The sequence below is a fragment of the Schistocerca americana genome, chromosome 8, assembly GCF_021461395.2.
Source record: "Schistocerca americana isolate TAMUIC-IGC-003095 chromosome 8, iqSchAmer2.1, whole genome shotgun sequence".
NCBI classification, from domain to species: domain Eukaryota; kingdom Metazoa; phylum Arthropoda; class Insecta; order Orthoptera; family Acrididae; genus Schistocerca; species Schistocerca americana.
The window spans coordinates 449,241,038-449,265,655 of record NC_060126.1 but is presented as its reverse complement, the minus strand read 5'-3'; the positions used below and the strand labels follow the sequence as shown (position 1 = coordinate 449,265,655).

General features: G+C 40.6%; 1 non-coding gene across 1 annotated transcript; it reads right to left on the bottom strand.

Moving 5' to 3' along the window:
- Positions 1-5,832: 5,832 nt before the first annotated feature.
- On the bottom strand, positions 5,833-5,907 carry Trnat-ugu. Its single transcript has one exon. It is a non-coding gene; the product is annotated as a tRNA-Thr (tRNA).
- Positions 5,908-24,618: the final 18,711 nt, after the last annotated feature.

Below are 24,618 nucleotides of genomic sequence, written 5' to 3'. Positions count from 1 at the left end.
TATTTGAAATAGGTAGTAAATACTTGTCTAACATTACTAATTCCTGACGTAGGAATGAATCTAATATCATTATGTACAGGTAGCATTTCTCTTTTTCATAATATCCACAGTGATCGAGATATGTATAACAAAAGATCATAACGTTCAAAAGTAATGCAATCCGACGTTGTGCCTTAGTTTCGTGTAAGGCCTGTTAGACCTACATCTACATCTACATTTATACTCCGCAAGCCACCCAACGGTGTGTGGCGGAGGGCATTTTACGTGCCACTGTCATTACCTCCCTTTCCTGTTCCAGTCGCGTATGGTTCGCGGGAAGAACGACTGTCTGAAAGCCTCCGTGCGCGCTCTAATCTCTCTAATTTTACATTCGTGATCTCCTCGGGAGGTATAAGTAGGGGGAAGCAATATATTCGATACCTCATCCAGAAACGCACCCTCTCGAAACCTGGCGAGCAAGCTACACCGCGATGCAGACCGCCTCTCTTGCAGAGTCTGCCACTTGAGTTTATTAAACATCTCCGTAACGCTATCACGGTTACCAAATAACCCTGTGACGAAACGAGCCGCTCTTCTTTGGATCTTCTCTATCTCCTCCGTAAGACCGATCTGGTACGGATCCCACACTGATGAGCAATACTCAAGTATAGGTCGAACGAGTGTTTTGTAAGCCACCTCCTTTGTTGATGGACTACATTTTCTAAGGACTCTCCCAATGAATCTCAACCTGGTACCCGCCTTACCAACAATTAATTTTATATGATCATTCCAATTCAAATCGTTCCGCACGCATACTCCCAGATATTTTACAGAAGTAACTGCTACCAGTGTTTGTTCCGCTATCATATAATCATACAATAAAGGATCCTTCTTTCTATGTATTCGCAATACATTACATTTGTCTATGTTAAGGGTCAGTTGCCACTCCCTGCACCAAGTGCCTATCCGCTGCAGATCTTCCTGCATTTCGCTACAATTTTCTAATGCTGCAACTTCTCTGTATACTACAGCATCATCCGCGAAAAGCCGCATGGAACTTCCGACACTATCTACTAGGTCATTTATATATATTGTGAAAAGCAATGGTCCCATAACACTCCCCTGTGGCACGCCAGAGGTTACTTTAACGTCTGTAGACGTCTCTCCATTGATAACAACATGCTGTGTTCTGTTTGCTAAAACCTCTTCAATCCAGCCACACAGCTGGTCTGATATTCCGTAGGCTCTTACTTTGTTTATCAGGCGACAGTGCGGAACTGTATCGAACGCCTTCCGGAAGTCAAGAAAAATAGCATCTACCCGGAAGCCTGTATCTAATATTTTCTGGGTCTCATGAACAAATAAAGCGAGTTGGGTCTCACACGATCGCTGTTTCCGGTATACATGTTGATTCCTGCGTAGTAGATTCTGGGTTTCCAAAAACGACATGATACTCGAGCAAAAAACATGTTCTAAAATTCTACAACATATCGACGTCAGAGATATAGGTCTATAGTTTTGCGCATCTGCTCGACGACCCTTCTTGAAGACTGGGACTACGCGTGCTCTTTTCCAACCATTTGGAACCCTCCGTTCCTCTAGAGACTTGCGGTACACGGCTGTTAGAAGGGGGGCAAGTTCTTTCGCGTACTCTGTGTAGAATCGAATTGGTATCCCGTCAGGTCCAGTGGACTTTCCTCTATTGAGTGATTCCAGTTGCTTATCTATTCCTTTGACACTTATTTCGATGTCAGCCATTTTTTCGTTTGTGCGAGGATTTAGAGAAGGAACTGCAGTGCGGTCTTCCTCTGTGAAACAGCTTTGGAAAAAGGTGTTTAGTATTTCAGCTGTACGCGTGTCATCCTCTGTTTCAATGCCATCATCATCCCGTAGTGTCTGGATATGCTGTTTCGAGCCACTTACTGATTTAACGTAAGACCAGAACTTCCTAGGATTTTCTGTCAAGTCGGTACATAGAATTTTACTTTCGAATTCACTGAACGCTTCACGCATAGCCCTCCTTACGCTAACTTTGACATCGTTTAGCTTCTGTTTGTCTGAGAGGTTTTGGCTGCGTTTAAACTTGGAGTGAAGCTCTCTTTGCTTTCGCAGTAGTTTCCTAACTTTGTTGTTGTACCACGGTGGGTTTTTCCCGTCCCTCACAGTTTTACTCGGCACGTACCTGTCTAAAACGCATTTTACGATAGCCTTGAACTTTTTCCATAAACACTCAACATTGTCAGTGTCGGAACAGAAATTTTCGTTTTGATCTGTTAGGTAGTCTGAAATCTGCCTTCTATTACTCTTGCTAAACAGATAAACCTTCCTCCCTTTTTTTATATTCCTGTTAACTTCCATATTCAGGGATGCTGCAACGGCCTTATGATCACTGATTCCCTGTTCTGTACATACAGAGTCGAAAAGTTCGGGTCTGTTTGTTATCAGTAGGTCCAAGATGTTATCTCCACGAGTCGGTTTCTGTTTTCCACATATTCCTTTCCTCTCCGATTCTGCGCAGAACCTCCTCATTCCCCACCTCATCATCCACCTAATTTTCATTATTCGCCTGTACCACATCATCTCAAATGCTTCGATTATCTTCTGTTCAGGTTTTCCCACAGCCCATGTTTCACTACCATATAATGCTGTGCTCCTAATGTATATTTTCAAAAATTAGTAGACTTATCTAGGCCAGGAATGCCCTTTTTGCCAACACTAGTCTCCTTTTGATGTCCTCCTTACTCCGTCTGTCATTGCTTATTTTGCTGTCTAGGTAGCAGAATTCCTTAACTTCATCTACTTCGTGACCATCAATCCTGTTTTTAAGTTACTCTCCGTTCTCATTTATGATACTTCTCATACTTTAGTCTTTCTTCGATTTCCACTCAATACATATTCTGTACTCATTATATTGTTCGTTCCACTCAGCATATCTTGTAATTCTTCTTCACTTTCACTCGGGATAGCAATATCATCAGCGAATCGTATCACTCATATCCTTTCACCTTGAATTCTAATTTCACTCCTGAACCTTTCTTTTATTTTCATCATCGCCTCATCGATGTACAGACTGAACAGTAGGAGGGAAAGACTACTTCCCTGTCTTACACCCTTTTTAATCAGAGCGCTTCGTTCTTGGTCGTTCACTCTTATTATTCCCCTTTGGCTTTTATGCGTATTATATTACTCGTCTGTTCCTATACCTTACTCCTATTTTTCACAGAATTTCGAATATCTGGCACCAATTTATATTGTCGAGCACTTATTCCATGTCGACAAATCCAATAAACGTGTCTTAATTTTTCTTTAGTCTTGCTTCCATTATCAACCGAAAAGTTAGAATTGCCTCTCTTATGTCTTTACCTTTTCTAAAGCCAAACTGATCATCATCTAGCAGATCCTCAATTTTCTTTTCCTTTCTTGTGTATATTCTTGTCATCAATTTGGATGCATCACCTGTTAAGCTGATCATGCAGCAATTCTCGCACTTGTCAGCTCTTTTAGTCTTCGGAATTGTGTGGATGGTATTTTTCCAGAAGTCAGGTGGTTTGTCGCCAGACTCATACATTCTACACACCAACGCGAATAATCGTTTCATTGCCACTTCCCCCAATGATTTAAGAAGTTCTGATGGAATATCATCTATCCCTTCTGCCTTATTTAATCTTAAGACCTCCTAAGCTTTCTTAAATTCTGATTCTAATACTGGATCCCCTATCTAAATCGTCTGTTGTTTCTTCTATCACATAAAATATTTTCCATCATAGAGGCTTTAAATGTAGTCTTTCCACCTCTCCGCTCTCTCCTCTGCCTTTAACAGTGGAATCCCGTTGCACTCTCAATGTTACTATCCTCACTTTACATTTCACTGAAGATATTTAGACTTTTCCATACGCTGAGTCAGTCTTTCCTACAACCTTCAGTTACCCGCTGTTTCTTCGCAGTTACCTTCTTTTTAGCTATGTTTTTCTTTCCAACTTCTGGGATAGTCCTATTTAGAGACATCCATTTCTATTCAACTGTACTGCCTACTGAGCTATTCCTTATTGCTGTATCTATAGTCTTAGTGAAATTCGATCGTGTCCCTTTATACGTTAACACTTTTGTATCCCACTTCTTTGGGATCTGATTCTTCCAGGCTAATCTCTTGAACTTCAGCCTACTCTTCATCACCACTACATTGCGATCTGGGTGTACTTCTGCGCCTGGATACGCCTTACAATCCAGTATCTGAATTCGGAATCTGTGTGTGACAGTGATGTAATCTAATTGAAATCGTCACGCATCACCCGGTCTTTTCCAAGTATACCTCCTCCTCTTTTGATTCTTGAACAGAGTATTCACAATTGCTAGACGAAATTTACTACATAACTCAATCAGTCTTTTTCCTCTCTCATTTCTTGTCCCAAGCCTGTACTCTCCAGTAAACTTTTCTTCTACTCCTTCCTCTAAAATTACATTCCAGTCCCCGGTGACTGTTAGGTTTTCATCTCCCTTTATGTACTTACCGTTTCAGTATTCACATACACTTTCTCTCTCTCTCTCTTTTCATCTTCAGTCTGCGACGTAGGCATATGTACCTGAACTACCGTTGTTGGTGTTGGTTTGCTGTCGATTCAGATAAGAACAACCCTGTCACTGCACTGTAACATACTCTTTGCTCTACCTTTTCGTTCATAACGAATCCCACTCCCGTTACACCATTTTCTGCTACTGATGATATTAACCGATACTCATCTGACCATAAATCCTTGTCTTCTTTCCATTGCTCTTCGCTGACCCCCTACTATATCTAGACTGAGCCTTTGCATTTCCCTTTTCAGATTTAGTAGTTTCCCTACCACTTTCAGGCTTCTGACAGTCTACACCCCGACTCGTAGAACGTTATCCTTCCTTTGATTATTCGTTTTTTTTTCATGGTAACCTCCGACTTGGCGGTCCCCTCCCGGAGATTAGAATGGGGGACTATTCCGGAATCTTTTGCCATTGGAGAGATCATGACACTTCTTAAATTACAGGCCACCTGTCCTCTGGATGCACGTTACTTGTCTTTAATGCAGTGGTTTTCATTGCCTTCTGCGTGCCGCTGATCATTGCTGATTCTTCCGCCTTTAGGGGCAGTTTCCCACCCTAAGGACAAGAGATGCCCTCAACTTGTCAGCTTCTCTGCCCTCTTTGGAAAGGCCATTTGGCAGAATGAGCGTGACTTCTTATGCCGGAGGTTCTCGGTAGCCAATACTGATTCTTAATCAAAATTTAAGCGGTGGTGGGTTTCGAACCAGGGACCGAGGACATTTTGATTACTGGTCAAAGACGCTACATCCCATTTTTCATTTTGTTCGGTATTTTTCATTGCATTTGGTCTGAGCGGACATCACCTTACATCCGTACACTTTGATCGCTGATTCCTTTACTATGATTTGTTTACAGGGGGCAGCTAGCTCCCTGACCGAACATCTCTCAGACCACAGCTGCACGACCGTAATACAATCTTTGTTTCAGGAACGGAACATCGGAATTATGAGGAGTGTAGTAACAGGGAGGTGATATTTGTGACCTGCTCATGTAGACAGTGCGGCAGCGCGGTTCTTTCCGTCCCTTTTCGACGAACCTGCACCTACCTGTCAACATTGTCTTAGCAGATCATAAGTAGGAAAGCCGTGCGAAACCTACTGTACTTCAACGTGAACCAGGCTGCAATTAAAGTCACTAATTTACGTTTCGGGAGAAAATTTTCACATGAAATGAAAGGTTGGAAATTTTGTCCTTAATTAATATGAAATGATAATTAAATGGACACCCTAGCTGCAAACAGGCGTTGATGTACTTCATTCGGGACATGCTGAAAATGTATGCCCCGGCCGGGACTCGAAACCGGGATCTCCTGCTTACATGGCAGACGCTCTATCCATCTGAGCCACCGTGGGCACAGAGGATAGTGCGACTGCAGGGACGTATCCCTTGCACGCTCCCCGTGAGATACACATTCCCAACATGTCCACACCACTACATTCGTAGTACGCCTAATAGATGTTTGCCCATCATACTCATTAATCGTGGCAGATTAATCTACCAAGCCCCGTACGAGTTCGGGCATAGCGTGTGCGTTCGCACAAGAAGGTCAATGGCCGGGAAGCCATATTTAACTATATATGACGGTAGTATCTGTTCCCGAAAGAACAGTTACCGTGGATGCCCATGCAGCTTTGCTAGAAATGAAATGATAATTAAATGGACACCCTAGCTGCAAACAGGCGTTGATGTACTTCATTAAGGACATGCTGAAAATGTGTGCCCCGACCGGGACTCGAAACCGGGATCTCCTGCTTACATGGCAGACGCTCTATCCATCTGAGCCACCGAGGACACACAGGATAGTGCGACTGCAGGGACTTATTATCCCTTGCACGCTCCCCGTGAGATACACATTCCCAACATGTCCACACCACTACATTCGTAGTACGCCTGATAGATGTTTGGCCATCAGCATGTCCCCAATGAAGTACATCAACGCCTGTTTGCAGCTAGGGTGTCCATTTAATTATCATTTGATTTCTAGCAAAGCTGCATGGGCATCCACGGTAACTGTTCTTTCGGGAACAGATACTACCGTCATATATAGTTAAATATGGCTTCCCGGCCATTGACCTTCTTGTGCGAACGCACACGCTATGCCCGAACTCGTACGGGGCTTGGTAGATTAATCTGCCACGATTAATGAGTATGATGGGCAAACATCTATTAGGCGTACTACGAATGTAGTGGTGTGGACATGTTGGGAATGTGTATCTCACGGGGAGCGTGCAAGGGATACGTCCCTGCAGTCGCACTATCCTCTGTGCCCACGGTGGCTCAGATGGATAGAGCGTCTGCCATGTAAGCAGGAGATCCCGGTTTCGAGTCCCGGTCGGGGCGTACATTTTCAGCATGTCCCCAATGAAGTACATCAACGCCTGTTTGCAGCTAGGGTGTCCATTTAATTATCATTTCATTTCTAACAAAGCTGCATGGTCATCCACGGTAACTGTTCTTTCGGGAACAGATACTACCGTCATATATACTTAATTAATATATCCTGAAAGTTAGGTGAACAAGTATCACTGCCAAGAGTCTTAACACAGTCACTCACAATCCCTTTCACTCACGTTAGCAAGTTTATGGTGTTGCATTTCCCGAAACGTAATAGCTACAAAAATACGGATTGTTTTTGATTGAGAATGCTCGCCAAATATTACGTCGGTCGGTACCAAATGCAGTCACAGTTTTTAGCCACCGACCTACTCAATACGCCACGCTGAATATATGTCATTTTTCGTCACAAAATTCACTTAAAAATTCCGAAATTTCTACACACCCATCGGAATTATTATGCCGTCACTTTACAACACTTTCGATGTATGAAACACTGCTAGATCCGGCAACTTCTCATTTCCATCGGAACTACTACTACACACGTCCGAACTGTTTCATGGCTAGGCTCCAACCCTTCTCTAGAATACTCTCAGTCTTCTCTACCACCAGAGAAAGGCGCGCGAAGAGTATTGCTTTACCATTGGTCAGCTCACTCAACAGCCAATAGCAAAACAACATTGTCCCGCGTCAATCCGCGCTTTTCATCAGTAACCAGTCGCAAAATAGTAAACCTAACGACTGCACTTTTTACCGAAGTAATTATCTAACATGCTGACGTTTTTCTTATGCATAAAGTTATTTACTATTGTTATTTATACCTGAATTAACTTTCTCTTTACCATAAACTTACTTCACAAATCTATTCTACAAAAATCCCCTTTGTCCATATCCATACTTCTTCGAAATGTTCCTACTACATAACTCGTTAAACAATTATCTTCATATTAACCTTAAACCACACTCACGCATCATTCATACCGCTAAAACACATTTATAACATTTTACATACACAAAAAGACATAATAATACTTTACGAAAATACTAGAACAGTTTATGAAAAACATTCTATTACTTTAGTGCACTCTAGTGGGCACAATCTAAGCTAAAATCATAGTCCCCCTATATAATATTTTCCTCTACCGTCTGATAAATAAACTACGTGCGCGTCCAGTCTCGCGTCACCATCTGTCACTATCCAGACCTGAGACACATCTCCCACTTAACCGTCTCCAAGGCAGGATTGGTATACGGCGCTACGCCTCAACAGGGATACGCGCTAGTTCTGGGAGGAATCTTCACAACGGATTAACGACCAGATCCTGGTTCAATGTTCATTCTGAGAGTGGATTTTAGATGTCCCACGCTCGTTTAGGCAAATTTTGGGCTGGTCTCCAGATACCGCCTCAGAGGATACAATGTACAAAGAGGTAACATATCATAATCCAGAGAACAAAGTTTACATGTGAAAAATGACATAGGCCTGAGAACTCCAGGAATGTACAGAATACTGTGGCGGTGGACAGATTTAGGTTGCACAGACTATGCTTACTACTGAACACCACTGTATAGAATATGAGATGAGTTTCCCCAAAGGATATTCTCAGAAATCAGTGGGCACGCTCTGGTAAAAGGACACCAAATCTCGTTCGAAGAAACAACTATAATAGTATGGCAGTATCAACTTTGATCCACTTTGACCTTAATCAAGAAATAAACCAATAATTATAAATGAAAAGCACAATCTTTCTCTCCCTCCCCCTTTTCCCCTTGCCATCTCCCTATTTCCAGCCAACCATAGCGCACTATTAAAATCCAAAATGGCTTAAATAGCCCAACTGTGAAAAAGAAAATTTAAAAGCCATCCCCGAACGTCCCCTCCCCCCCCCCCCCCCCAATATCTACAACCAATCACCCTGTGCAGTATTCCTTATCTCCACCCAGTCACAGCACATTATTAAAGAAGTCCAAGATGGTGGAAGTAGGCTAGTTGTGTTAATGGAAAACATAAAACGCTCCCTTCCTTAGTGGAAACAGACCAACTATGTGGTTTCTACCCCACACTACCTCTTCACTCCAAACCATCACTATTTAGTATGGAGCCAAATTAAATTATTTCCAACGGACACTTCGCTATCTAAAATCAATCACAATGTAGTATTCAAAAAATAGCAACCAGCATGTGGTGCAAAATTACGTAACCCAGGAATTAAAGTCAACGATGTTCATTACTTCCGAAAGACGTTAAAACGGGAACAAATTGTATTATTTGCATGCGCATATATGCCCATGGAGTAACTAATTAACATAACTGCTAGGTCGAAGATATGCATTAAATATGCAAAAAGTAGCCTACACATTGCATAGTGTTCCACCTCCCTTCCTTCCTCCAGTCACAAAAAAATGGTTCAAATGGCTCTGAGCACTATGGGACTTAACATCTAGACCTTAGAACTACTGCCCGAGGCAGGATTCGAACCTGCGACCGTAGCGGTCGCGCGGTTCCAGACTGAAGCGCCTAGAACCGCTTGGCCACACTGGCCGGCCCTCCAGTCACAGCCCAGTATTAAAATACAAGAGCCAATTACAATGTAGCTTCGTCTGGGTTGCGTGCTCAAAAGTATTCGAAGGGGATGAATAATTCATATTAAAAAAGTAACATATGTCTCGTCTCTCCCACCCATTCAGAGCTTAGTATTACTATTACAGGTCAGCTCCGCCCATGTGGAGTGTTCTCAAATGCATCCAAAACATTTTATCAAAATACTTTTTGAAGTATTTAAACTGAATAAAATATTGAAGCTTATGTCAAGTATGTTTGCGTTACTGACTTCCAAACAAAAGTTTATGGACTAGCTCACCAAATGCATTCCTGAAGTTCATTCAAAGCTGTGTACCATCCACTATGTAATAATGGAACGAGTATGCAACATATCTCTACTAATAATTAAAATCCAATTTTCCTTATAAAATATAAATAACGAATTAGGAATGTGTACTCTTCGCTAGTAATTGGGGCTCACTTCGAAACAGGACTCAGCACTGAAAACAATTCTTCTCCAGTCAATATCATTCGTTGCAGAAGATGCGTCTGGAGATACTGTGGTCAGTGGCTGGATACCAGCTTCACTGTCGTCCGCCATATGGCTCAGCAACCAGGAGCAATGGTCTGAAGAGGCATTTATTATCATACTAGAACCTCCTTCTGGTTGTAATCTACTGCAACATAACAGCACAGCTGGTGTATCGACTGTATTCTACACCCTGTTTTGTTGTCTTTCATGGCAAGTCATCCTGGGCTTAAACTTCAGCAAGATAACGCCTACCTGCACACAGACAGAGTTTCTATTGCTTATCTTCGTGCTTGTCAAGCTCTACCTCGGCCAGCAACATCAGTGATTTTTCGCCACTTGAAACCGTTTGCAGCATTATGGGCGGGACCCTCCAAACAACTAGGGATTTTGACTATCCAAGGCTCCAGTTGAACAGAATGTGGCGTGATATCCCTCATGAGACATCAAACAGCTATCAATTAATGCTGACATCATTCTCCAAAATTTTTGAGTAAGTGCTACATTCAATAACACTACCTTTCCTTAGCGACAACAGTATATTTAGCAAGTCACATGTTGGGTTACAGAAGGGTTGCTCTACTGAGAATGCCATTTACATGTTCCCTCAACAGATTCTACAAGCATGAAATAATAAAACAGCGCTGGTTAGTATTTTCTACGACCTTTCTAAGGCATTCAACTGTGTGAATCACAGGACTCTCCTAGATGAATTGACGTTCTAAGGGATTGATGGTATAGTCAACCAATGGATAATGTCATATCTAACCAAAAGAATGCAAAAATTTTGTACTTAGTAATTCAAACAACATAGTCTAGGAAAATAGTGCTGACTGGGGAAAAGTCACGTATGGGATTCACCAAGGTTCAGTCTTATGTCCGTTTCTGTTCCTCATACATGTAAACGAATTTCAGTCTCTAGTACAACAAGCAGAAGTAGTTATTTTTTCAGATGCCACTAACATTGTAATCAGTCCAAGCACATGTACAGAAACAGAAGAAATGGTAAACAAATTTATTAAAAATATCAGTGAGTGGTTTTTTGTGAATGATCCCACCTCTAATTTTAAAAAGAAACAATATATTCAGTTCTGCACTCTAGTGGTACTACACCAATGATGAGTGTTACAAATGGTAAGGAAATAACAAATAGGGTGACCATTTCAAAGTTCTCAGGGAACCATACTGATAAGAATGTAAATTGGAAAAAAAATTTTTTTTGGAGCTCCTAAAACAACTTAGTTAGGCCACATTAGCCCTTAGAATCATTTCAGTAAGTTCACATATTGAGCATATTTTCAATCAATAATTTCATATGAATAATGTTCTGGGGTAACTCATCTTTAAGAAAAAAATTCTTCATTGAGCTAAAACGTTCTGTAAGAATAATATGTGGTGCTCGCCCACAATCATCTTGTAGATATTTGTTTAAAGAGTTGGGTAGTATATTTATTCCTTCGTGAAGTTCGTTGTAAATAATTTACTACATTTCAAAAGAAACAATCATGTGTGTAATAACAATATCATGAGGTAAAATGCTGTTCATTACTCCACGTTAAGGCTGTATTTAGCACAAGGAGGGGTGCAGAATGCTGCACAAAAACTTTTGATCACTTACCCAATCATATGAAATGTCTGATAGAAAATGAAGTAAAATTTGAAAACAAACTGCCACGCTGGTTTAGCCAATCGGTCTAAGGCGGTGCAGTCATGGACAGTGCGGCTGGTCCCGGTGGAGGTGCGAGTCCTCCCTCGGGCATAGGTGTGTGTGTTTGTCCTTAGGATACTTTAGGTTAAGTAGTGTGTAAGCTTAGGGACTGATAACCTTAGCAGTTAAGTCCCATAAGATTTCACACACATTTGAACATTTTTTGAAAACAAACTGACAAAGTTTCTGCAGGACACCTCCTTCTATTTGTAGAAGAACTTCTATCACTGTAATGTGTAAGAGTTGATGTGTAGGAATTACTAACACACATGTATACTTTTTTCTTTTTGTAATTAAAAAAAGACCTTAAAATACTCAGAACGTAACCATACATAGAAATGAAATTAATTTGTGATGTGAATGTAACATGACTCATTCCGCATCATTATGATCTATCATGCAAAATAATCCATGGAACATGTAACTAACTGACTAACTATCTAACAAACAAACCAGCTAAGCCAAATAACTGCTTGCATAAGGGCCAAAGATCGACCAACATGTTATTGACTTGCTCTGTTTATGCTCTTTCTCTCAAGAAAATCATCCAATTTTTCTGAAATCGTAATCTTTTGTTTGTACATGTACATCACATGTACTGATCTCCATCCTATTCGGACAATTCGTTTGTGGTGCGTCGTTTTATTGTGTTGGAGTTTATGTAACATTTCACATACTTTACATGCACAATGAGGCTTTAAATACACGTAACACCTCGTTCCTAACGCCTAATGGCTAATAGCTAACTGCTAATACTTAATGGCAAACTGCTAATGCTTAATGCCTGATACGTAAGCCCTAATGGCTAATGGTTGTCACTGAAGACTTAATACCTAATGATATAGTGTAATTCCTAAAACCTAACATCGAACTTTTAATGCTTATCAACTAATGTGTAACAGCTAACAGCTAGTAGCTGTGGACGATGCTGAAAAACTGTGTAGGATGATGTAGAAAATACATTAAAGTTCTAAATTTCCACTGTGTGTAACAGTATAAAATGTAATAGTTCCCTGTGAAAATTTGCTTAAAATAAAATTATCATATATTGTTTTTCCCTCTTATTCCTCAGTAACATATTAAAGTAATAAGTTAATTTTGAAACAGTTGCCTGTGAGTTAAGAAATGATTACTAGACAACTTAGGTGTGTACAGTAGCTATTTGTAATAAATACAGAGATATATGTGGGCATAAATGATGGTTACCTTTTTGACTTTGGAATCATACCTTTAATAATGTTATGCCAGGGATAAGCTTACGTTCAGATTAATCTTTGACTTCCACAGAAATAATTTAACTTGATACCATTATAAATTTTAATAGAGATCAATAATCACACCTGCAGTGATCAATGATCAGTTATGGTCAGTGATGACTGATGGCCATTGAACAGTGATAATCAGCAATCACTGATGGTTAGCAATCGGTGATGGTCAGTAATCAACAGGCATTATGCATAAGACTTTAGCGTTACCTTTTAGTGATAAGCGTTTGTCGTTTGGTGGTAACCACCGTAGTGTGAATGGTGCCATAAAATGGAGGAATATTGGCCATCTGTGGGAATGGTTGCCACATAGTAGGGGGATTTGTGAACACTTAGGTCGAATGGAGGGCACCTAGGGGAGTGGTAACCACCTAATAGACAAATGGTGACCACCTCGTTGTAAACCAGTGCTGCTTAAACTAAAAATTCTTATCAATACTGACAATAAGCAATCTGTGAGTATTTTAGTAAGGAATAGAGACGATTTAGATGCGGCAATATTCATTCTGCTTGCAATGTTCGAGAAATCTTACATATAATGATCAAATTTTTGTTTTGTTACAATTTTCTTAGAAGACCTGCATGTCTTACGGTAAGGATGCCAAAAGTGCTGAAATATTAAATGTCTGAAGCATCAGTGTGTTCTGAAAGTGTGAGAAATCTCACAAAAAATGAAAATTTTATTTATTGTCAAGATATCGACTCTAATAATGTCTTTGAAAATGCCACATCTCTCAATGTTATCGTCTTTGACTGTGTCTCTTCTGAATGTGTTTGTAAACTGTCGACGTCGTTTTGCAGTTGAAGTGATACGTCGTAAGAAAAGGCCTTATTCTTTCCTAAAATCAAACACCTTATTCCTTCCTTTCCTAAAAAAAATCGTGTTGTGCATGTTGTGATATCTTTTATTACACGTTGTAACAGTTGATTACAGGTTTTATTTTAGCGATCCATAGTTTCCTGAAATGCCACAGAAGTTTGCTTTCGGTAATACCTAACGTCTACTGTATATTTCATTATGCTGCATTATCTTTGCTCCCTCCTCGTAAAATGTTGATGAAAGAAAGAGATATTAGACGATGATAATACACATAATTCATGGAACTGAACGCACTTTACATATTTAGATACTGTTCCAACATATTCATTACATTTTTCATTCATTTTAGAATATATTGTAACATCATAGCTTTGGTAAGGTGATTAATTTGAGCCTTACAATATTTTTCTTGTACGAGACCTCAACTAAGTGCCCAATCAATTTTGCAGTCATTGGTATCGATTATGCTTTTCTAGTGATACATTATCTTCACTCTACCCTTACCCCTGACAATAATTTTGATGTAAACAGATTGTGACAATCCAAGCATGAACATCACACTTTTTGCACAAATTTAACACACTTCACGTATTTAGATACTGTTGCAACGTAAACATTACATTTTCTGTCGTGTACTGTAAGATCATAGGTGAGGTAAAACAATTAATATGAGCCTCATAGAGTTTTTTCTTGTACTTAGCTTCAAGTAGGTTCCCAGATAATGGATGTAATCGTTGCACATTTTACATTCCCGACGTATTTTGCAGACATTTTAGAACATTGTGAGATCATAGATATGGAAAATAATTAGTTTATAGCTCTGTTGTGTCTCAAACCATGTGTGCTTTACAGATCGAACTCTGAACGCTTCTACCCATTCATAGAAACCTGTTGGTGACAGTGAGAAGAACTCATGGCACAGAGAACAAACTTTTTAAAAGTGGAGCCATGTGTTGATGACATTATGTAACTCTGATGGGAAACAAAACTTTGGTTTTATTTCATGTTTTCAGGGTTTACGGAATAGTATTTACTATAAAACGCTTGTTCAACAACTACACGTTTCTAATTCGTTATTTATGCTTTATAAGAAATATTGCGGTTTAATTATTTATAGAGAAATATGTGTTTTACTTTTTTCCAATGATGTACTGTGAATGATACATAGGTTCTAATGGAATTTACAAATGTGATAGCTAAGCCGGTCCAAAAACGAATTTATGGATGTCAGAAATGCAGACATATTTGACAAAATTTTCGGTATTTTAGTCAATTCAGATACTTCAAAGCATTTTTTTGTTGAAAAATATTTTGGCTATATTTGAGGAAGTCCAAAGGGAACTACCTAGTAATGGTAAACTAGGCTGTAATTGTTGAGAGAGGAGAGATAGGTGTGATATTCTTTTATAAATAATTCCGGTCGTTTGGATACTTTTGAACACACGGCCCAGATGAGGCTACATTGAAACTGGCTCTTGCATTTTAGTACTAGTGTCTGACTAGAGGAGAAGAGAGAGAGTTGGAACACGGAGCAGAGTGTCCTTCATGTTATGTACGTAATGAATATCTTTGAGCTTATAGCCATTTCAATTACTGACTTCAGAGATATATACGCGTGTGTATATAATGTAATTTGACTCTCTTTCTATGACCTTTGGAAATAACGAATATATTTCACTTTAATCTGAGGGTTTCGTAATTTTTACCATATACATGCACCTATTTTAATACTAAGCTCTGATTACTCTCCATAACTTCTACAAGTGTGAAACTGCACTATCACCTTACCAACATATTACCTCAGGATCGATCCCTACAGGCTAATCAGCCACAGAATTTCCAGCAGGAAGTGCTAGTTCGCTTTTAAGCCCCACAGCAGTGAGTGCTAGCTCACTTTTAAGCCCTCGCTTACCTCCCACCAAAATGGGAAACGTACTTAAAACACACAAAATTGACTCCCATTCAAAAAATAAATAAGTTAAGAATTTGGCATATGATTTAATTACAAGCACTTATTTTGCTCTCTATCTGATGAGCGTGTCACATCTTACAAACAGTTTACCACTTTTAAATCGAGAGTGTTTTTAATACTGGCCGAAGTAACTTTTAATTAAATAAGTTAGAAATCATTTAATAACTTAGACGTATGTCACAAGGTTAAGTAGGGAGGTATACACGGAAGAGCCCAAGAAACTGGTACATCTGCCTAATATAGTGCAGGGCCCTCGTGAGCACGTAAAAGTGCCGCAACAAGACGTGGCATGGGCTCTACTAATGTCTGAAGTAGTGCTGGAGGGAATGGCACCATGAATCCTGCAGGGCTGTCCATAAATCCGTAAGAGTACAAAGGTGCGGAGGTATTTTCTGAACAGCACGTTGCAAGGCATCCTAGATATGCTCAATAATGTCCATGTCTGGGGACTTTGGTGGACAGCTGAGGCGTTTAAACTCAGAAGAGTGCTCCTGGAGCCTTTCTGTAGCAATTCTGGACGTGTGGGCTGTCGCATTGTCCTGCTGGACTTGCTCTAGTCCATCGGAATGCACAATGGACATGAGTGCATGCAAGTAATCAGACACGATGCTTATGTACGTGTCACCTGTCAGAATCGTATCTAGACGTATCAGGGGTCGCATATTACTCCAACTGCACACGCCTCACACCACTACAGAGCATCCACCAGCTTCGATGATGTTTGGTTGAATGGTTCGCACACTGACACTTGTTGATGGTTCAAATGGCTCTGAGCATTATGGGACTTAACATCTGAGGTCATCAGTCCCCTAGAACTTAGAACTACTCAAACCTAACTAACCTAAGGGCATCTCGCACTTCCATGCCAGAGGCAGGATTCGCACCTGCGACTGTAGTGACTTGTTGATGGCCCAGAATTGAAATCTGCAGCAATTTGCGGAAGGGCTACACTTCTCTCACGTTGAATGATTCTCTTCAGTCGTGGCTCGTCCCGTTCTTGCAGGATTTTTTTCCGGCCAGAGCGATGTGGGTGATTTGATGTTTTACCGGGTTTCTGATATTCATGGTACACTCTTGAAATGGTCGTACGGGAAAATCCCCACTTCTTTGCTACCTAAGAGATCCTGTGCCCCATCGCCCATGCGCCGACTATAACACCACCTTCAAAGCCACTTAAATCCTTATAACCTGTCATTGTAGCAGTAAACGGTCAAACAACTGCGCCAGATACCTGTTGTCTCATATAGGCGTTGCCCACTGCAGCGCCGTATTCTGCCTGTTTACATATTTCTAGTTTTTGAATACGCATGCCTACACCAGTTTCTTTGGCGCTTCTTTGTATAAGGAATGCCATACTCCTTTCATCTGCTGTGTAACCGTGGAGAATACGATGATGTGACATATTTACATAATTGAAATGATATAAAAATCTAATAACTCAATAAATAGAATGTTTATAAATCTGTGACTCTCAGGAATAACAACTTAAGCGCTAAGTGTTGAGCTTTTCTTAATTTTTAATGGTTTTTGTAAGATTATTCATTTACTCTGACCTCCTCACTTCTGTAGTTTTATAATATTGCTGTCTCTGTAGATGCACCTTAGTATAGTGAGTATACTGGTTTTGTGCCCAGTGAAACATCGAACTGTTACTAAATTTCGAAGTCTCATTGCGAACCCAGACATCTTTTCACAGAGCTCCATCCAAATGCTGGTACCGAAGCCAAACGTCTTCCCCTCACTGGAGAAACCCTCTTCCGATGCCTTAATTCGTATTCGCTAGCCAAGGCGGCCGCTCTGACCTCGGGCGGCATCTCGCAGCTACCGGCTTCGGCCCAGCCGCTTCCCTCATCTAGGCAAATATTTTAAATTCCAGTGATTTAAAAGAGTTCAGTCGGCTGATAGATCGCCAGCATACACGTTACATTATCCTGTTACAGACAATGGTCAAGAAGAAATATTGTTTCTTGCATATGATCAAACCAAACATAGGTGAAGTAACAGAAAAGTAAATGAAATGTTTAGAAAATTGGCTCTCAATACATAGCTTATCACTAAGAAAAAAGGATAGTTGATTTACTCCTGTACAGGAGCGCTTAGGAGAAATGAAACAGATGAAGTTGAATGTTGAAAATTTCAACAATATTCATTCCATGTGTAATTGCTGATTTTTGTAAAAGCATAATAAAATTGGCTCTCTTGCTTACTTCCATCCATTAACGTCGTAGAGAATAATTAACAACAACAATTCCACAGTTGGGTTGAAAGTATTAATCGATCAGAAACATTTTGTTGGGGTAATGTCCAATGTTCATCCTTTGTAATGGTACATACACCAGTATCTTTATCAACGACCTAGTTAGCATCATTCACTAGCCAGTGTGCCTTATCTTCTAGTATGTCCTCATTATGGGACGTTGTCCTGTCGCGCCGATAATGCTTTTAGTAATAAGCACGCGAACTCAATGTTTTGGGTGTACTTACCATCTGATGCAAGAGTCACAGGAGATGACCAAGTGAAATTGGTGAAATATTTAGAAGTCGTAGCAAGCAGCATCCCTCGCTGCTGTATACAGATTAGCGAGGAGGTGCAAATTCGAGAGTGGTTCGGGCCGAGCAGGAATGAATTTGTGGAACAGATGTGAACTTAGGCGATTCATGGGTAATACGTTGTACAGGGTGTTCGGAAACTCCTGTTGCAAACTTCTAGGACTTGTAGAGAGGATGAGTACTTCGATTAGAAACCCATGTCCGGAAACTTACCGTTTCTCTGCTACAGCCATTTGATAATATATTTTGCTAGGTAGGTATGCAACAGGGTAGTCATGGTGAGTGGTGATTACGTGGACGACTGATGTCATTCGATGTCTATCCTACCTCACCGACGCAGTTCGTGCCTCATTTATGCACGTGTGAGCGTTAGTGAAATACGGTTAAGTACATGTTTGCAGGATACACTGACATGATCCTTCTGAATCGGTCTCGGAAGACCTGCTCATCGCCTTTATCAAGACAGTACTCCACAACGTCCGACCCTGTCGCACACCGTTTTTGCCACAGTTAAGAAAGGCTTCGAGAAAGGGTACCTTCACCGTCAGCAGGCGTAGCCGTGGTGCTCCAAGGAGATGCCGGAAGCCAGACTGGAGGAGGCTGTACTGCATCATGTTAAAGAGAACCTCTCAACGAGTACATGAGCAATTTCTTTCACTATTAACGTGTGTTACTGTGAAACAAATGGTCTAATGCGTCACGGCTAATCAGTCAGTTGTAAAAGTGATCGTGTTACCAACATATTTTCCAATGGTTGTTAACACAGAAACGATAGGTTGCCAGACACGGGTTCCAATTCAGAATATTATCTGCTTACTGCCCTCGTTTGTAACGGGAATTTCCGAACATCTTGTAGACACGATTATTCGACTTAAAATGAGATTCCTGCTTTGATAACGTAAATAGACTGTAGTTCTTTGGAATCAGGGACCACGCTCTGTAAATTACTTGAGGGTGAAATTGTGGGAAATATTTACGCGTGTTTTATTGTTTGAAGTCAATAAACCGGGTAAATGGAGATCGTCTTTCACTGGAAAGTATCCCTGTCATCATTCGTGATTAATTTTATGTGGCATTAATAACACACACGTCACAAACGATTATAGTGACAGTTTATCTTTCCTGACGGTCGTGGTCTGCTGTATCGCCTCATGGTTTTATCGTCAAACATTAGAAACACAGTGATCCAGTTAGAATTTTTAACTGAGAATTTACAACCTCATGCAACAAGGCATGCTAAAAGGCACAACAATACATCTGTTCTCTTATGAAACTTTCTGTAAAGAACCAGTTGCAAAATGAAGTTAGTAGTTACGTTCACTATGAACAGTAATACCCTTCAAAGTCCATACTCCTAACTCATACAGAGAAAGTAGCAGAGTATGCAGGCATTGTATTATTTTATTACTTTCCTTGTGGACTGAAGCTGGTGGTAGACAATGAAAGTTTGAAGACAAACTGAAAACAGGTTTTGCTGGACAATTCCTACTGCTGCTGGTTAACGCTTTGAAGAGACTGAGGATCAGAGGTCATCAGGCTCCGAGAAACCACTGAGAATGGACTCTGCATACCACACTGTCTGCGTCTGGAGGTAATCCTGTGTACAAGTGTGGGAGCATTCTCTAAGTGCGTAGTGTGTATCTGAGACGGAACGTGGGTACCAATCTGCTATTTATCTATTGCAGCTGTAGAACTGACTACAAACCATATTCAGTGTGTCTGGTTCACAGTCCCTAGAAGTTATTGAGGCAGATATGATTCAGGCCAGGGGCGCCTCCCCAACTCCCAGAAGTGGCGTGTTAACCAGCCCGGATATCCGGATGGGGCGGGGGGGACAACTCGAAAAATGTGTGGAAGAACTTTACTTTTTAATTTTTTTTTTAGAAATGGTGTCACAATCTATTTAATTTCTTCTTTTAGACTCTATTTCTCACTAATTTCTTCGCAAACCAGTTGTTAGCTTACTGAGTAAGTCTTCCGTCATGCTGTTAACGAAATATGTCATCATTTCTTGATGATTTTCTCTTTCACACGCTTAAATTGTTTGCTTGTTCCTCCTTTTCTTCACATGTTTACTCTTCAGCGTACATAGACAACTTATGTGTATAATGTTCTCGCACAGCTGTCACGAACATTCAAAATGAAAAGAACATCTGTAGTTACGAAATTAGTTTAATTCTTTTTACACAACTTTGATATTAGCAATTTTTTCGACATATCTTCTTCATGTGCCGCGTTTGATCATCAGAAATCGACCCAATATTCACCGGACACTAGAAAACAAGAGAGAAAATAAAATAAGCAAGAAAAAAAAAAAAAAAAAGGTCTCAACAACTCTTGAGAAACAGTCTAATCTGTCTCTTCAGTTTCAAGAAAATACCACAGCAAGTGAGTATTCAGCGATGCATAATACCACACCAATAATTACTTCAAAAGTCTGAGGAAAGTAAAATAAACACACAGTAATATAAATCTTATAAGAGTAGCAAGAATAAGTTGTAATGGAAACCTGTAGGTATATAGCTTATGCAGTATGGAAAATGAGAGCCTTTAGAATATTTCACAACACATAAGAACAAGATATACGGACTATGAATTTTTCCATGGGTAGTGATTCCCTCTAATCATGAGGCAAAGCCGTATAACCATTTTCAGGGACTGAAATCGACGCTCGCCATGGAAGCGGAACTTCTCAAGGAGGTATGAGAGCATGGGGGAAACTGTGAACGGTACTAATGTGGAGTGTCCCTTTGCATTATTTTGTCAGGGGACTCTATTATGAGTGAGGAAAAGCTGAGTTGTGCACCCAGCAAGTAATGATGGAGACTGACCAGTAATACTGTTGGAGAAGAATAGGCTATGGCCCAACTCTGGTTTCCATACTAAGCCTTTCCATAACAACACAAGTAAATACCTGACTCTTCACAACAGGTCGGAGGGACAACGCCACACCCTCCCCTTTACGAAGTTCACTAAGAAAGAAATATTAACGTCATGCATTCACTCAAAAAACAGTATATGAACGCGAGTAACGTTTCCAAGACAGGAGACATGGAACGTACATCGAAAAGATTTGGATTTTGTGTTAAGTTCTATGGGACCAAACTTCTGAAGTCATCAGTCCCTAGGCTTACACACTACCTAACCTAACTTTCGCTAGGAACAAAACACACACACACACGGCCATGCCCAAGGTAGGACACGAACCTCCGACGGAGGGAGCCGCGCGAACCGCAAGATAACCTGGACCGCACGGCTACCCCGTGCGGCTGCAAAAGACGGATTAGACACCATATTAGGGGAGTGTATATTGCAGTATATAAAAAATGGAAATTGAATCTGACTGTGAAGTTATTTGAGTACATGTAACACATATAGGTGAAGCTTAGTTAATTATGGGATGTTCTCACTGGCCACCCGAACCTGAAAGATTCAAGTAGCTCTGTACATGAGGTAGTAATTGATAGCACCTTTCATTAACAAAATTAAAAGTGCCCCTGACGCGAAGGTTTTTGACACAAGGAGTCAGTGCCAACGCTCCCTACGGTACTGCAGTATATGTCGAAAAATTTGCTCCATCGAAATCCGACCATTCTGGGTGGTTAGCATTTTGTCCAGACAGCCAGTAAGTGTTGGGATCAGGTCACCTCTAAGAAGAAGTTTGAAAGGAAGATAGAATAGACAGAGTAGTCGACTTGGGTTACTTAGAGATGTGGTTCCATTAATATTTGCAGGCAGCCCAAAGGAGGAACGAGATATGTTTCAGCTAGTGCCATCGATTACTGAACTTCGCCTTTGTAGCTCTAACTGTTGTGCTGAATTGCACCAGAGCCTGTGTGAATGGGCCAGAAGTATCCACACGAATCATTTGAAAAAATTTGTTGGCCTCTTATATTTGTGGAACAAAATTTGCTGATTACCGCACTGAGCACTATATTCACAGGGTTTGCAGATTTTTAGATAATTTTGCTCGCCTGTTTGTATGTTTTAACAGTAATTTTCCACAATGTGTTCTGTGACTCAATAACTTTCTTGCACGGCTAAGATAAAGTCGTGGGCATGTCTTAGAAATTTGGCACCACAGCCATTGTTTGTTTATGTATTACTCCATTATCAGGGCAGAACTGTGCTTGAGTCACAATCTGCTGACAGTCTTGGCTAATGGCCTGAGGATTTTGCCATATATTTGCAGAAATGTCATGAGATTCTACCATTTGTACCTTATGATTCTGTTCATTGAGGTACCTGTTTGTTTTCCTTGAGAGTTGTATTACTTGAGAACAGAGTCACTCAGCTGTAAAGCTATTCAGGTCAAGTGGTTAGTAGGGGCCTTAAGGCTAGTCAGCCATGATGCTACATGATTCATTAAAACTTTGAAGTTTCTAAGTAACATTGGAAGTATATAATACCATAAAGCAGCCTAAACGTCTCCTTTTCTGTGATTAACACTTTGTTGCCTTATTCAGTTTCCAGATGTGTGATGTATAGTGATAGTACTAGAAATTTAATGTGTTTAATTTGTCCATTTCATTTTGAGGGAGAAGTGCTAGAGCACCCATTGTACTGTTTATGTGGGATAATATGGGAGGTGTTCCTACAGCAGTATTTGATCCTTGAGGATGTGCATCTGCAGATGTAGTTGAAGGAAGATTTTGATGCCACAAGCAGGCACAGTGATAGAATAAAATCCATCGAAGTGACAGTGTGTTGCTTCACAGAAAACAGAGTTGTTATTGTGTAAGCTAAAGGCAGTAGTAACCTAAGTACGTATATTGGGTTTATACTTATCCTTGTTGTTGCAGAATTTGAAGATAATGATACTGTACATGTTAATGAACAATTAGTGGATATAGAGATGACTAAGTTTTTCCAAAGACCCATAATAGCAAAATCTTAACATTTCCTCCTAATCTCAGAGTAAAAAGTAGATAATATTTTTCAGTTCATGCGAAGAGTGTAGGTCCGAGTACTATGGTCAAATTGCCAGTGTCTTCTACCCAGTAGCTTGTGGTGCTCTCAAAAAGTTCTTGTGAAGTGTGGTTCGTAACATACTAATCGTGCCCAGTGGCATCCCTATACATTAATTCCCGCCTCCGAGTTGTTACAACGTTGGACTAAGCGAGTTACAGTATACGCATGGAAGCTGATAACATGGTACCAGGGTATTGTGAAACCAACCTATTACATATGGAGAAGGCGTCAAGTGGGAGTCCTTAGGAACTGCTTATGAATGAAATCGAATACTTCCAAAGGGTAGCCTCACATCTGTTGTTGTCAGTGACAGAGCTGGTAATTATCACTTCACTTGAGCGATCAAGGTCATTTAAGTACCACACAATCGTTAGAGATACAAAATCAGGTTTAACAACCAATGGAACCTGTTGTATATCTATGGTCACACTTTTCAGTTACCTGCCACCTTTACCAGAACAACATATTTACATACAACTTACTCCCAACTCTGATTTCCTGACATTCCTTTTGAATTCGTTCCTGAAGATAGCCTGACCTACCTGAATGCTGCCATGGACTCGATACCTGTTGCCTCTCCAAATGTTAACCACCCAGATTGGGGAGATTTCGATGGAAAATGTATTTGGGCATATAAAGCAGTACCATAAAGAACATCAGCATAAGTTCATTGTGTAAAGACCCTCAATGTTATCCACTCTCTTTATTTTCATGGCATCAGAAGCCGTGTATTTCTATACCAAGTGTAGAGTTGCACAGACCCCACCTCCACTGATCTCCCATCTGCAGTCCTGTATCAGCAGTTCCGGTACTGGTGAGAAAGCAGTTTAACTCTTTGAAAATCTTGAATAAACTCTTGAGAATAGTGAGGGACAAGTACTAAATGGGATGTTCCTGAAATGGAGTATAAAAGCCGACGAGTTTCGGATTCAACCGCAAGAAAGAATTCGGGGGGCTGATTTCAGTTAAGGGGAGGATAGTGCAGCATCGAGAGCCGTAAGGCAAGGGCTCGTTGCTTGCCACAACCTGCTGGCGCAGCGTGACGCCACACCACCTGCGCAGGCACCGCAGCACTCATGTTCAGGCGACGATTAACGACATTATCACAACCTGGAACTCTCAGCACGTCGCATTCAGCATTCAATAAAATTTAGAATTGTCTTCAGGCGGCCTGTGACTTATCCTGCCCCACCTCCACCAAAGAACAACTGCGTCCCTCCACAGAATACGGATATAAAACTTCCTGGCAGATTAAAACTGTGTGCCGGACCGAGACTCGAACTCGGGACCTTTGTCTTTCGCGGGCAAGCACGACTCGTGGCCCGTCCTCACAGTTTTACTTCTGTCAGAATCTCGTCTCGTACCTTCCAAAC